Source organism: Tursiops truncatus, chromosome 2 (assembly GCF_011762595.2).
Source record: "Tursiops truncatus isolate mTurTru1 chromosome 2, mTurTru1.mat.Y, whole genome shotgun sequence".
Lineage (NCBI taxonomy): Eukaryota > Metazoa > Chordata > Mammalia > Artiodactyla > Delphinidae > Tursiops > Tursiops truncatus.
This window is the reverse complement of record NC_047035.1, coordinates 164,341,498-164,354,380: the sequence shown is the minus strand read 5'-3', so window position 1 is coordinate 164,354,380 and position 12,883 is coordinate 164,341,498. Positions and strand designations below refer to the sequence as shown.

At 42.0% G+C, this 12,883-nt stretch overlaps 1 long non-coding RNA gene across 3 annotated transcripts in view; it reads right to left on the bottom strand.

Moving 5' to 3' along the window:
- LOC141278110 (uncharacterized) overlaps positions 1 to 12,883 on the bottom strand; it is a 91,223-nt gene that overhangs the window by 67,419 nt on the left and 10,921 nt on the right. For all 3 annotated transcript variants that reach the window (XR_012330421.1, XR_012330422.1, XR_012330423.1), the window contains exon 2: positions 10,245 to 10,393. This is a non-coding gene — a long non-coding RNA (uncharacterized lncRNA). The remainder of the gene's footprint in view (positions 1 to 10,244; positions 10,394 to 12,883) is intronic.

Below are 12,883 nucleotides of genomic sequence, written 5' to 3'. Positions count from 1 at the left end.
AACCACAGAGAAAGGAACAATCCCCACGTAGAAATGAACGTTGAAAGATGCCTACAGAACACCGATCAATCCCAACCCGCAGCCTACAGTAGCAAAGGTGGAGCACAGTGGAGATGACCTTGGGCACTTGACCTGAAGTGCTTCTGGCAACAAAGGAGAGCACCTGGAACTTGGCCAGGAGAGGGAGGAAATTGAAGGGTGGGGTTGCCTTGACTTTACAGTAAGGGACTTAGACCATAGATCACTTTTTACTGGCATGTTAACTGTCCCCCACCCCCGACCTCCACTGCTTGAATTGTACCCCTTCAAACTATTCCACCTGCGAAAATGAGCATCACACCAACAAACCATCAACCACACCCTTGGAATCCTCACCCTCATTTAGGGGAGACAAGGGACATGTTTATGAAACCAATAGAAACAATGAAGACCCAATTGGTAAGGTGTTACCCACAATTCATCAGAAACTTGGGAAGACAGAGGGGCCCGTGTATGTAGGAGTGGTCAGAGAAGTTTTTCCAGAAGGGATGGGCCTTGAAAGACATATAGCATTTAGATAGAAGACCAAAGGTATTTCCAGCATATGAAGGCATATGAGCTAAAGCATTTGATGCAGGGATGAGAATGGCATGTTTGTAGAAAGGAGGACAGCAATAAGGCCAAGGGGAGCGCACAGCTAGGAGAGCTGCAGAAGATAACATCTGAGAAAAGGATTAGACTCAGGATTTGGAGGACTGTCAACACTAGGCTGAAGAGCAATGACAAGCCTTTGAAGGTGATGAGAAGAAACATGGAGGGGCACCTTAGAGAGAGCAGTCTGCTGATCGGACAGCAGGACAGAGTGGACAGGAATGAAGACAGGTCACTCAGGGGACAGCGATAATGATCCAGGCATGAGGTAATGAAGCACAAGTGGGAAACTGGAAGCCACACAAGGAGAAAAAAGTTGGGGTATTTATTCCCCACACACACGACCCCACCCCATCCCATTCCTCAAGAGAATTTAGCAACGGTTGCATTTCTCTAGGAACTGGTGGGTGGTCCCCCTTCATTAGATACAGCTCTCTCTGGACTCCCATAACATTGTTTACTCCTTTTCAAGACTACGGGTGATAAGAGCACCCCAATGGTATTAGCACCTGGGAGCTTTCCCATCCCTTTATGGTTTCTTTAATTTTATCTCCATGTCTTTTTTTTTTTAATGGGCCATTTGTGTCTCTGCAGCCCCTGACGGATGTAAACACCAAAAACATTTGGAAAGAAAAGTAAAGAAGTCATGAATTGGGCTGGAAGAAAAAAGAAGGCTGTTGAATACACTTTTGAGTGTGGGGACTTGGAAAACATAGCATAGAAATATAGAGCAGTGGTTAGGAGTAAAGGCTCTTAGAACAACACTGCCTGGGTGAACCTTGGTTCCTCTACTTTGTAGCTGTGTGATGTCAACTGGGGGCACATGGCTTCACATCTCTAGGCCCGAGTTCCTTCATCTGTAAAATAGGATAATAATTCCTTTAAGGACTAAATGAGTTAATACATAAAAAGTGCTGGACTCCCTGGTGGTGCACTGGTTGAGAGTCCGCCTGCCAATGCAGGGGACGCGGGTTTGTGCCCTGGTCTGGGAAGATCCCACATGCTGTGGAGCGGCTGGGCCCATGAGCCATGGCCGCTGAGCCTGCGCATCCGGAGCCTGTGCTCCGCGACGGGAGAGACCACAACAGTGAGAGGCCCATGTACCACAAAAAAAAAAAAAAAAGTGCTTAGCATGGTGCCAGCCTTCGTGTATATGCTGCTTAGGCATTTTCCATTATTATCACAAGAATTCACATAGGGAATATTGATTATGAACTAAAATTTATCCACTTTGAGCTTAATGGTGACAATAGAATACTTAGATGGAAATTTACAGGAAGCACTTGGAAATAAATACTGACATTTGGGTAAGAGGAAATTACTAAGGTATAGACAGATAAACTTTGAAAATGAATGACCTTTCCAAAGGGAAGAACACATCAAAAGAACAGCCAAGTTCGGAAAAATGAGCTTTGGAGAAATGTAAAGTAGGTAGGAGGATGATGAGAGATGAAAAAAAGAACAGGAAAAAAGAAGCAGAAGAGCTGGATTTCATGGTATTAGGGAAGATAAAAGAGCCAGAAGCAATGCAAATGACAAGTGCCTTCTATCTTCACAGAGATTACCTGGGTCTTCAAGAGATAAACTTGAGGGAATGGAGTAGAAGTGGGAATGGAAGGGAGACTTGGGTCTTTAAACAAAAAACTAGAGGAAATAGGTACAGCCGCCAGTAGATTATTCTATGGATTTTTCCCCAGGATGCAACAGACATGGGCATATTTAAGTGGAAAGAGGAAGAAATTAAGAGAGAGAAAAAGGGAAAATTCTAGGGAAAGAAAAAACAAGTAAGGTTGCAGAATGCTTCTGGGAAAAGATAAGAAGCTAGGAATAGAGGGACTTCCTGGTGGTCCAGTGGTTAAGACTTGTGCTTCCAATGCAGGGGGCACGGGTTTGATCCCTGGTCAGGGAGCTAAGATCCCACATGCTGCATGGCGCGGCCAAAAAAAAAAAAAAAGCTAGGAGTAAAAATCAAATCAGAATTTCTTTGGAAAGAGAAATCAAAATTCTAAGTGTTTGCAGGGTTTTCTTACCCTAATGAAATTCTTTTCACTTAGAACAAAGCTAGCTACTGAGATTTTAATTATTATGGTCCAGCTGTGAATCTGAGCAATTTTAAAACAAAACCAAAAAATGGCAACCTATACTCTTTCATTGCAAAATAACATTGTGGTTAAAAAATGGTCTCCAGAGTAGACTGGCTGAGTTTATATCTCCAGACTTGTCACTTGGTAGCTACGTGCTTTGGGGCAAATTATCTTTCTATACCTAAATTTCCACATTTCTAAAGTGGAGATAATAATAGTACAGGCTTCACTGGGCCTCTCTGAGGAATAAATAAGATAACGCAAATTAATTGTTCGGAACAATGCCTGGGATATAGTAAAGATTCAATAATCCTTAGTTATTATTATTCACACATATCCACCTTGTACAATAATTATATCTTAATTTTTTCTCCTAAGGACAGTACTCTGATTTCTTTCAACTCAAAGAGAACATTAATACCTAAAAACCCCATGATATGGGAGGGAGGGCGACGCAAGAGGGAAGAGATATGGGAACATATGGATATGTATAACTGATTCACTTTGTTATAAAGCAGAAACTAACACACCATTGTAAAGCAATTACACTCCAAAAAAATAAAAATAAATAAAGTCCAAGAAATATTTTTTAAAATCCCATGATAATGTAAATTCAGATACAATGCAGCTGGACATTGGCAAGTATCTTCATCCGTGTTCAGCCTTGCTTTTTGAGTGGGGCAGGGCAGGCAAAGTTCTCATCTTCTGGAGGGGAGACACATGTGATCAAGGGCAAGACTGGGTGGAGAAACTGTGCCACAGAAAATAAGGGTACAAAGGTAGCATCGCCACACCCCCAATAATCTGTCAGGCCAATTTCCCTCACACCGGGCTGAAGAAGTGGGCATCAAGTGACCTAGAGATTTCTGGAATCCCTGCTGCTGTCCTGAAAGTCCAGCCAGACCCAGGACCCAGAATCTTCCTCATTGATATTTAACCAGAGTGGCACCAAATGGCATGTGGGACCAGGAAGAATTTAAATGGCGTGGTCCACCAGCTGCAGAGGCTCACCTCGTTACTTGATTTATCTCTCGATCCTGTTGACTCCATATGTACACTATCGGAACTTTGGTACCCTCATTTGTCAAGTTACAGTAGGGTTTTCCTGTACTTCAGCTGTCTTCAGAAAGTTGTTCTAGGTTGATTAATAGACTCTTAAACCTGTTAGTTTTTCTATCTGCCCTGGCCAAACTCTGATTTGCTCGAGGGCAGGGTTCATTTTAATCTAGTTGTGTTTTTTCCCCCCATCTCCCACTACGACCAGCACAATGTAGTAAGAAAATAGTTACCATGGCAACACAAGAACGGGGCTCACGGAGCTTAGGAGGGATCTAGCCTCACCCGACCATTCCATCATCTCCATATCTCCATCAACCCCTACTCATTTCCCTTTTCAAATGAATTCTGCCCCTAATTCCCTTTTTCGTAGAAATTCTGGAGCAACTTCTGAGTCGGTACTAAATAAATGTTGCTGAAATTTTCTGATTTGACCAGTACGCTGCATCCCTTTTTATGTCCCTGGAGTGTGTCTCTAGCTCCCCTTTGTGGAGAATAATGACCAGGGTGTCTCCAGCAGCTAATTCAGCTGGGTCCGGGTCCCAAGAGGAAAGAGACAGAGATCCTGAGATTAATTTAGTTGACCTACACAGAAAGGCAAATGCTACTTTGATAGCTAATTGCTAACTGTTATCAAGAGAGAAACAGCCTAAATAGAGACAAAAACAGGAAACAGACTGGAAACAGGCACCTGGCCAACTACTTTGAATTGAGTGCATAAAAATCCAAATTGTATCCACTCTTCCACTTGAGTCCTCATAAGATCCCAGACAGCTCCTCTTCTCTTGAGCCTGGAAAATCCTTTTCCAGTCTTTTTTGGACAATCAAAGGCTTTTAAAGTTGCCCATTTAGACATCTGCCGGTGTTTGTTACAGCTGCTTAAAGTTCACAATGGAGCAGAGTCTCCACCCAGGAATCACTCTATCAGAATGAGATGACTGCCTTGCTCCTCCCACCCTAGCTTATGTCAGTTTCTGTTACCATCTTTCATTTCTCTCACCCACCGATCTGTTCTGCTACAAGCGGGCAGATAATGGCTCCTCCTTTGCAGTGTCTTTTATCAACACTAATACAGCACTGCCATCTTCGTTTTTCTTATTGTTTCCGAATTGATGCTGCCCAGCGTGTAAACTCCAAACGGGGTAATGAATAAATGGTGCATGGTTTGATTCATCTTTGAACGGATGGGTTGACTAAAAGACTCTCTTTGTTTATTCATCCAGTATCCAGGTGCTGGTTTTAGCTTCAAGGAGTTGACAGCACATTTGGGAAGACATAGACGCACAGAGTAGGAAGGTTAGGAAAGGCTTTCTCAAGGACAGAGTACCTGGGACTTCCCTGGTGGTCCAGTGGTGAAGACTCCAAGCTTCCACTGTAGGGAGTGCAGGTTCGATCCCTGATCAGGGAACTAAGATCCCGCATGGCCAAAAAAGCTTAAATGTGAAACTGCAAGCTGGAACGATGGGGACGGTATTCATAGAAGGAGCTGTGTGTGCACCAAGGCAAAAAGGAGCACAGCTCATTCAGGGAGCAATTCACGTGGCTGGAAAGTAGAGAGGTAGGAAGGGACCGGCTAAAGGTCATGTTGGAGGGAAAGAAAGCCATACAGAAGAACGTACAGTTCTTTGGCAAGGGAAGTAATGAAAGGTTTTTTTAAACATTCTGAGATTCTTCAAATTCGAAAGCTAGCCCCAGAAAGGAGGATGATATTCAGTGCTGGATAACTCAAGGCTGGGAGAAAAGTTAAGAGGCTGTTAAAATAAGCCACACTCGAAATAATAAATGGATAGCGTGGAACAATCATGGAGACTGATAAGATGTGGGGAGGTCAGAAAACGAAGGAGTCACTGATGGTTCATAGGTTTCTGGCTGAGCAACCAGGTAGATTGTGAGACCACTCTCTGACCCAGGGAATATGAAGAATTCAGGAAGAGTTTAGTTGTTAGACGCACTGACGTTGAGGTTTCCACGGGACTTTTAAGAAGAAATGTTCAATATACAATTAGATATTGAATTCAAGAAAAAATTCAATACTAGAGACATAAATATGGGAGCCCTTAGCACAATGGTGGGAGCTAAAATTGTGAGAGTAAATAAGTTCATTCAAAGAGCCTGTGGAGCATGAGAATCAAGACCAAACTGACCACAAGCAGACCCTAGCCTTGACAGATGTCTACCACGCCACACTGAAACTGTACCCAAAGACAAATACCATATGATATCACTTACATGTGGCATCTAAAATGTGACACAGATGAACCTATCTATGAAGCAGACACGGAATCACGAACATAGAGAACAGACTGGTGGTTGCCAAGGGGGAGGGGGTTGGGGGAGGGATGGAGTAGGAGGGTGAGGGTCAGCAGATGTGAGCTTTTCCACATAGAATGGATAAGCAACAAGGTCCTACTGTATAGCACAGAGACCTATATTCAGTGTCCAATGATAAACCATAATGGAAAGGAGTATCTAAAAAAAGAATATATATATGTGTGTATAACTGAATTACTTTGCTGTACAGCAGTAATTAACACAACATTGTAAATCAACTATACTTCAATTAAAAAAGAATTTTTTTTAATAAAAAAAAGAATGGAACTGCACCCAGAGGGAATTTCCTGGAGGTCCAGGGGTTAGAACTCCATGACTCCACTGCAGGGGGCACGCGCTTGATCCCTGGTCGGGGAACTAAAGTCCCACAAGCTGCATGGCACAGTCAAAAAATAAATAAATTGCACCCAGAACAAAGGAAAGTCCTACTCCCTCATATTCTCCGGATCGGTTTACTTACTGTTCTATAGTCTTTCATGGGTTTTTGAAGGTCATTTTGGAATTTGTGTAATTTCCTGAAGATTACATTTTTCAAATTTGAATTTATCCAATGAACTAAGAGTGAGAGTGGGAATGAGGATGAGGATAGGTGAGTCACCTGATAGGACTGAGGTGGGTACATTTGATAGTTTCACTCAAATAGGGTATCAGTATTGAAACAGCTAGCGTCAGATCCACCCTAGAAAGTTTTATTAGGTATCTTGGTACTTCCCAGTGGTAAAAGTTAGTCATCACAAAGTATTGCTACACATTTTAATGATGAAAAAGAATATTGAGGACGCATGTGGTCTATAAAAATTCCATATCCCTCTGCACTTCTTCCAACACCCACATGGGTACACCTTCTCTCAGTGCCTTATGGCTATTCCATGAGGTCACGTATCCTGCCTTGGTCAACACCGGGTCTTGGCGGGCTCCCCTGATCATTATCTACTTGATCCTACTCTTTTCCCTCACTTTTCAGCATGTTCCATTCACCAAGACACTTGAACAAGCCACTTGGCTGTGTGCAGGCGGCTTCTGCTCTGTATTGATCAGGATTATCTGGGTTGCAAGTGACAGAAACCCAAGTCAAACTAGTTGAGGCGAAAGGAGAAGTGTATTGGCTCCAAGAAGCTTGGCTCAGACATGCTCTCTGTCTGGTGTCTCTGTCCCTTTCTGCACCTTGGATCCCACCTCTCCCCTCCTGGACTAACCTTCTCCACAGAGCAGGAGGCAGCACCACACTTCTCGTCTCCTAGGATTCACTCCAGAGGAGCTCTCAGACGCATTCTCACGGGTCCTCAGTTCAAAATGCCTAAGAAGTTTCTCTGATTGGCCAGCCTAGGAAACGCATCAACCTCATGACCACACATTTGTCCAGAAAGATGGTATTCCCAGAAAAAAGAAAAAAAAAGCAAAATAATAGACATCTACCATATGCTCATTGTCGAATCCTCCCTCAGTTACCTCGCTCCCCTGCAGACCTGTCTGTGTGCCTTACAGACCAGGGAAGCGTTTCCTCTTTTAAAGCCTATTTCATTTTAATTCTGCTCAATCACTCGTTAAGGTCTCATCTACTCCCAGGCTGACACTCTTCACTCCTCTAAACTTGCCTAGATACCTTTCCTTCCGGGAATCACTTGTGAAACTACCTGTCTTCTGCTCGCCTAATGAAAGCACAGATGAGATGGGAGGAGGTCAGAGTTCAGACAAGCAGGATTGCCAAAAAGAGAGAATATTTTCACTGCTGGTTTCATATGACAGTTTTGCAATCCTACCAAGTAGGAAGCTTGGTGAATTCAAAGAGGAGAAATCTATCATTTCTTTGTGCTAACTCTGATTTCAAAAAAAACCTCTTTAGAGACATATGGCAACTTAAGAAAGCAGGAAACCAAAGTATGTGACATTCTTGGATCAACAAATAAAATGAAAACCTCCTTAAAAGTTAACAAGGCAAAGATGAATGTGGATTCTAACATGTGAAATTAGCGGTATTTAGTGATTTAGGTCTCCTGGAGGTTATTACACCAGAACAGAGTCAACACGGAACTTAGTTTGATCTATAGTTCCAGTAAAAGAAATCTGAAATTAACCCTGGTGTAATCGGAGTATGGAGTATTTCTAATGGGTCACTGAGCAGTTTGGTGATTACCCTTCTGTTCTTTGAAAGTAAGAAAACACAAGACTGATGATTGGCTGGAAGACAGATTTGGAAAACGTGACGACACCCAACATCATTTATCTAAGGTTACATTTGAATACAATCAGTTCTAAAATGTGTTAGTCATTTTACTCCATTAAATGTTTGACAGCCATTTCTTTGTTATACATATTGAAAACTTCCCCTTCATCAATTACTCTTATAATTTTCATTTTCTTGGCTATGTGGCTTCTAGTAGAAGAAACAAAATAAGCAAAGATTATGTTTTTATAAGTTATTTTCCAATATTCAATCTTCTCCCAATAAATAAACATTAATTCAAAAATCTGAATGTTATATATAATGGTTATGATTCACTCTAGTTCATTCCTAGTAAGTTGAAAACGGTTAAATCTTTCACATCGTTTTTCAATATAAAAAATCATGTTTCATGGATATTACCACTAGGTGGCTCAAATGGCTGAAATATTAATTCAATATATGAGCAGGAAAAAAAAAACTTTAAAGATTTATACCTTTTTCTGTAATTATATGCTTTATACATTAATTTCTACAAACATATACTACTTATAGACTATCACTATAATACTACACATGGGAGACAATTACATTAATATAGGTCATCATCATGTATGTCATTTTTCTGAAGGAGAGAGGATTAATGGACAAAATGAATGAGTTATGTTACATTTTGTCATAAAAATTTAATAATAAAATAAATTAAAATCTTGCCAGCTGACAGAGAACACAGTATTCAGAGGAGTCTAAATCGTCGGAGTCTCGGGTTGTATTTCATTTAAATTTATTCAGGCATTTGTAGAGATTACCTGCTATACTTCCTGGCAATCGTGGTTATTTATGTCTCTTAGAAGCAAGTGGCTCACAGCCAGAGCTCAAGCTCAATGTAGTACAGGGACCTTGAAAATCAAGCCATTCTTCTTTATAGTAAGTTATTGAAATGCAGGATGCTCAGGATACTGCGTCCATTACATTAGAGAGCTTGGGACCCTCTACTCTTTCTGATACAAAGAAAACAAATGCAGGAAGTGATTCTTTCTTCCCAACTTTAATGAGCATCTTATAATTCTATTGGACTGTTCAGGATAGAGTACCAGGAGGTAAAGGAAAAATGGGTTCTCTCCAAGCTGGAAAGGAAAGAATTAAGCCTTTTGATTCTGTCAGAGAAAAGAAAGCACAACAGGGACTTTGGAACAAGGGGGACTTATGTGTTTCCTAACCAAGAAGAATCAACATGCCCTCCCATTGTTCTGGAGATACCTGGTTCTCTAGGCTTTCTTAGTACTAACAGAAGCTCTGCCCCAAGTTTAAAGTTTGGGACCATTGAAATCTTAAAGAAACTCTCCTTCAAGATGTTGGTTTTATCTTTGGATTATTTGTCTTTATCCTTGAATTATTTGTTTTGTAATCACCAACTATCTGAATCTTCCACTCTAAAAGTTATTTAATGGGCTTTACTTATGGAAGAAACAAGATCCTCTATAGGAGGAGCTTAAGGGATGATTTTTCCAACTCTAATAACAGACAAGTAGCATTTTTTCCCCTAATTTTAAAATATTTTCCTTGGCCATTTATTATTTGTCTTTTGGAAGTACATGTAAGAATCTGAGTTTGGCTTAAAAGAAAAGTACTGATTCTCCCTAAGGGAGGCATAATTTAGGTTCAGCTGCAGTACAGCAACAGCAGGTCCTGGTATTTTTACATTCGTGTTCAAGCACCTGACATTTAGGTTTTATTTGAATACAGAATTGTAAATATAACATGAACCAGCAGTGATCACATAGCTCTTAAATATTGAGATCTAATTAATTCTCTCCAGGTTTAACAACTATAGTTGGTCAAAGTTCTAACCAGTTAGCTTTTGAGAAAGAGAATCTTCCCAAATTATTGCCATGAATAGTTTCCACTGAGTAACTAAAAAATAAAACAAATAAAACCATTCAAAGTGGCTTAAACGATCAAAAAGAGATACAGTGGCTTACATGACTGAACCCTAAAGGTGGAGTTGTTTCTCCATGTCATCCAAGACCAGGTTTACTTCTGCCGCTGTCTGTCCTTGGCAATGTCAGCTTCCCTTCTGGCTCTCCTGGTTGTCTGTTCGCAACAGCCTGGGCTATACTTCCATTCATATCTAAGGACAGAGAAAGAAGGTGGTTACTCAAAGTTTTTCCAGAAGAGACGACATTTCTCTCCCAGAAATTCCTCAGCAAGCATGGCCTTCAGGTTTACTGCCTTCCCCTGATGCAATAGCTCTGGCCAGTGAATGGGAGCCCAGCATTAGTGTCGACCCAGTCCACATGCCCCAGGTCAGTAGCCAGCAATGAAATCTGCTCCCCCCCAACTCCAGTAAATGGGTTACATGCAGGACGCTTAGATATCAGTGTAAACATCAGAGCTATCAAGGGGAACGGAGACAAAGTGGGGGAATGGGGAGAGGCAAAGGAGGGGTATATACTAATTCATACACCTGACTATATAGGTGGAACTCAAACCAAACTGCCTGAGTTTGAATCCAGGCCCTACCACTTCTTGGCTGGACGACCATGGGCAAGTCACTTGACCTCTCTTGTCGAGTGACAGGTAGGTCAATGATTGGCTTAATTGCTTATATCACAGGGCTTTTCTAAAATCCATGGCACTAAACCAAGCATTTATTACACTCTTCTCTGTGCGAGGATGTTCTGCTTTCAAAGAGCCAGCAATTCAGGAGAGGAAATGAGAGCTCGGAGTTGGTGGTAAAAATAGATGGGATAAGTTACATAGAAAAGATGTTGCCTAAAATGGCTTTTATTTTTTCTAATTGAATATTCTTTAGTAGCGACCACATTTTCTAGTGTTTTTCAAATCCTATGTGAAGTCAATATGATTTTTCTGGATAGTCATTTATTAATAATAAATATTAACAATAATTAATAATCAGTCCATAAACCTACTAGAAAAAAGAGCAACAAAACTGCAACTATAAAATGTGTAAAGTGTAATGTTCTCAATTGTCTAAGGTTTAAGACAATGGAGAGGAACAGAGGTGAGGCCCACTCAAAAATCACTGAAAGTTTTTCCTTGGAAGTATTTTTGTGCTTTCAGTGAAGTACGTGACAATTGGATATTCTGAACCTATTACCCAGGTCACAGAACAAACCTCACTGTGGACACCTGGGAAGTTGTCATTTCCCAGCCCTCTAGTTCTTTCTTAAAGTTGGGAATAGGCAGATCTCCTTTGTTCTAAATAAGAGTTTATTCTCGGAGGGGAAGTGCAGCAGGTCAGCAAAGTAATTGAATAACTACCACCCCTAGAGGGAGCTATAGTGCCTTTTAAGTCACCGAAGTCGACTTCTCCCTCCCTTCCTCTCAGAGACCACCGCTGGTCCACTGGTCCCTGGGCAGCCTTCCTTCCAACTCTGAGTCCTCAGAATTTTGAACATCCTGCTTTTCACTTAGCGTTTTGGCCATTGTTTAAAAATATTGTCACAGTAAGATAACAGTTCTGCAAAATGGGAGTAGCCCAACCACATTAATCCCAGACAGAAGGTACATATTGTCTTTTCATCAAAGAAACAGATGAAATACCACCATTGGTATTTATAACTACTGGTAACTTCCTTATATCCTTTTGGAAATGCAGAAATAAAATCAGGATGGCAGAGAGAGGGAATGTTGATGAGCGCCTGGGGTGTTTAAGATGGAATCTTCAGGAAAGGAGCTCGCTGCCATTTCTACCCCGCTCTGCGGGGCTGGGGGACAGAGCCCTGTCTCTTCCTGTCTGTGTCCCAGTGTGTGGCTCAGATTTACATACAATAAATGTATGCCGAGTCGATTTCAATTTTTTTCCAGAACGTTTGTAAACCAACCCAGCTTAGATATGAATAAGAAAACAATGATATGGGGCTTCCCTGGTGGCGCAGTGGTTGAGAGTCCGCCTGCCGATGCAGGGGACACGGGTTCATGCCCCGGTCCAGGAGGATCCCACATGCCGCGGAGCGACTGGGCCCGTGAGCCGTGGCCGCTGAGCCTGCGCGTCCAGAGCCTGTGCTCCACAACAGGAGAGGCCACAATAGTGAGAGGCCCGCGTAGCGCAAAAAAAAAAAAAAGAAAGAAAGAAAACAATGATATGAAAGAGAAAAACCACAAGACTGGGGTGGAGACTGGGGAAGATTGCAACAAAAATATTATCTCAAGAGAAGGGAGCGGCTGGGCTGGGTTCACTTAGAGCTGCAAGAACAACCGGTACTGGAAAAAGAAAAAGTCCACAGCATTCCAGGAGTGATGGAGCTGGGAAAGAGCATTAGGAGCTCTTGAGCCAGTCCCATTATTTTACAGATGAGAAGAGAGGTCCACGGCAGGAAGTAACTTGCCCGTGGGTTCTCAGCAGATCAGAGGCAAAGGCGAGACCATGAATGATTTCATCCACCAGGTGAGTCCCAGCTGCGCCACGTGCTGGTGGCCACTTCACCCATCCCAGACATCCAGAATAGAACTGGCTGGCCAAGAAGACGTGGTTTCCTGAAAAGCCAGGCACCTGCTCAGAGTTTCTGTCAAAGCTTCAGTGAGCATTTCCAGTGCTGAGCCAAGTGGCTTACGGTTCACCATCAGTTAAAAGTAAGGAAGTGGTGAGGCTCTTGCC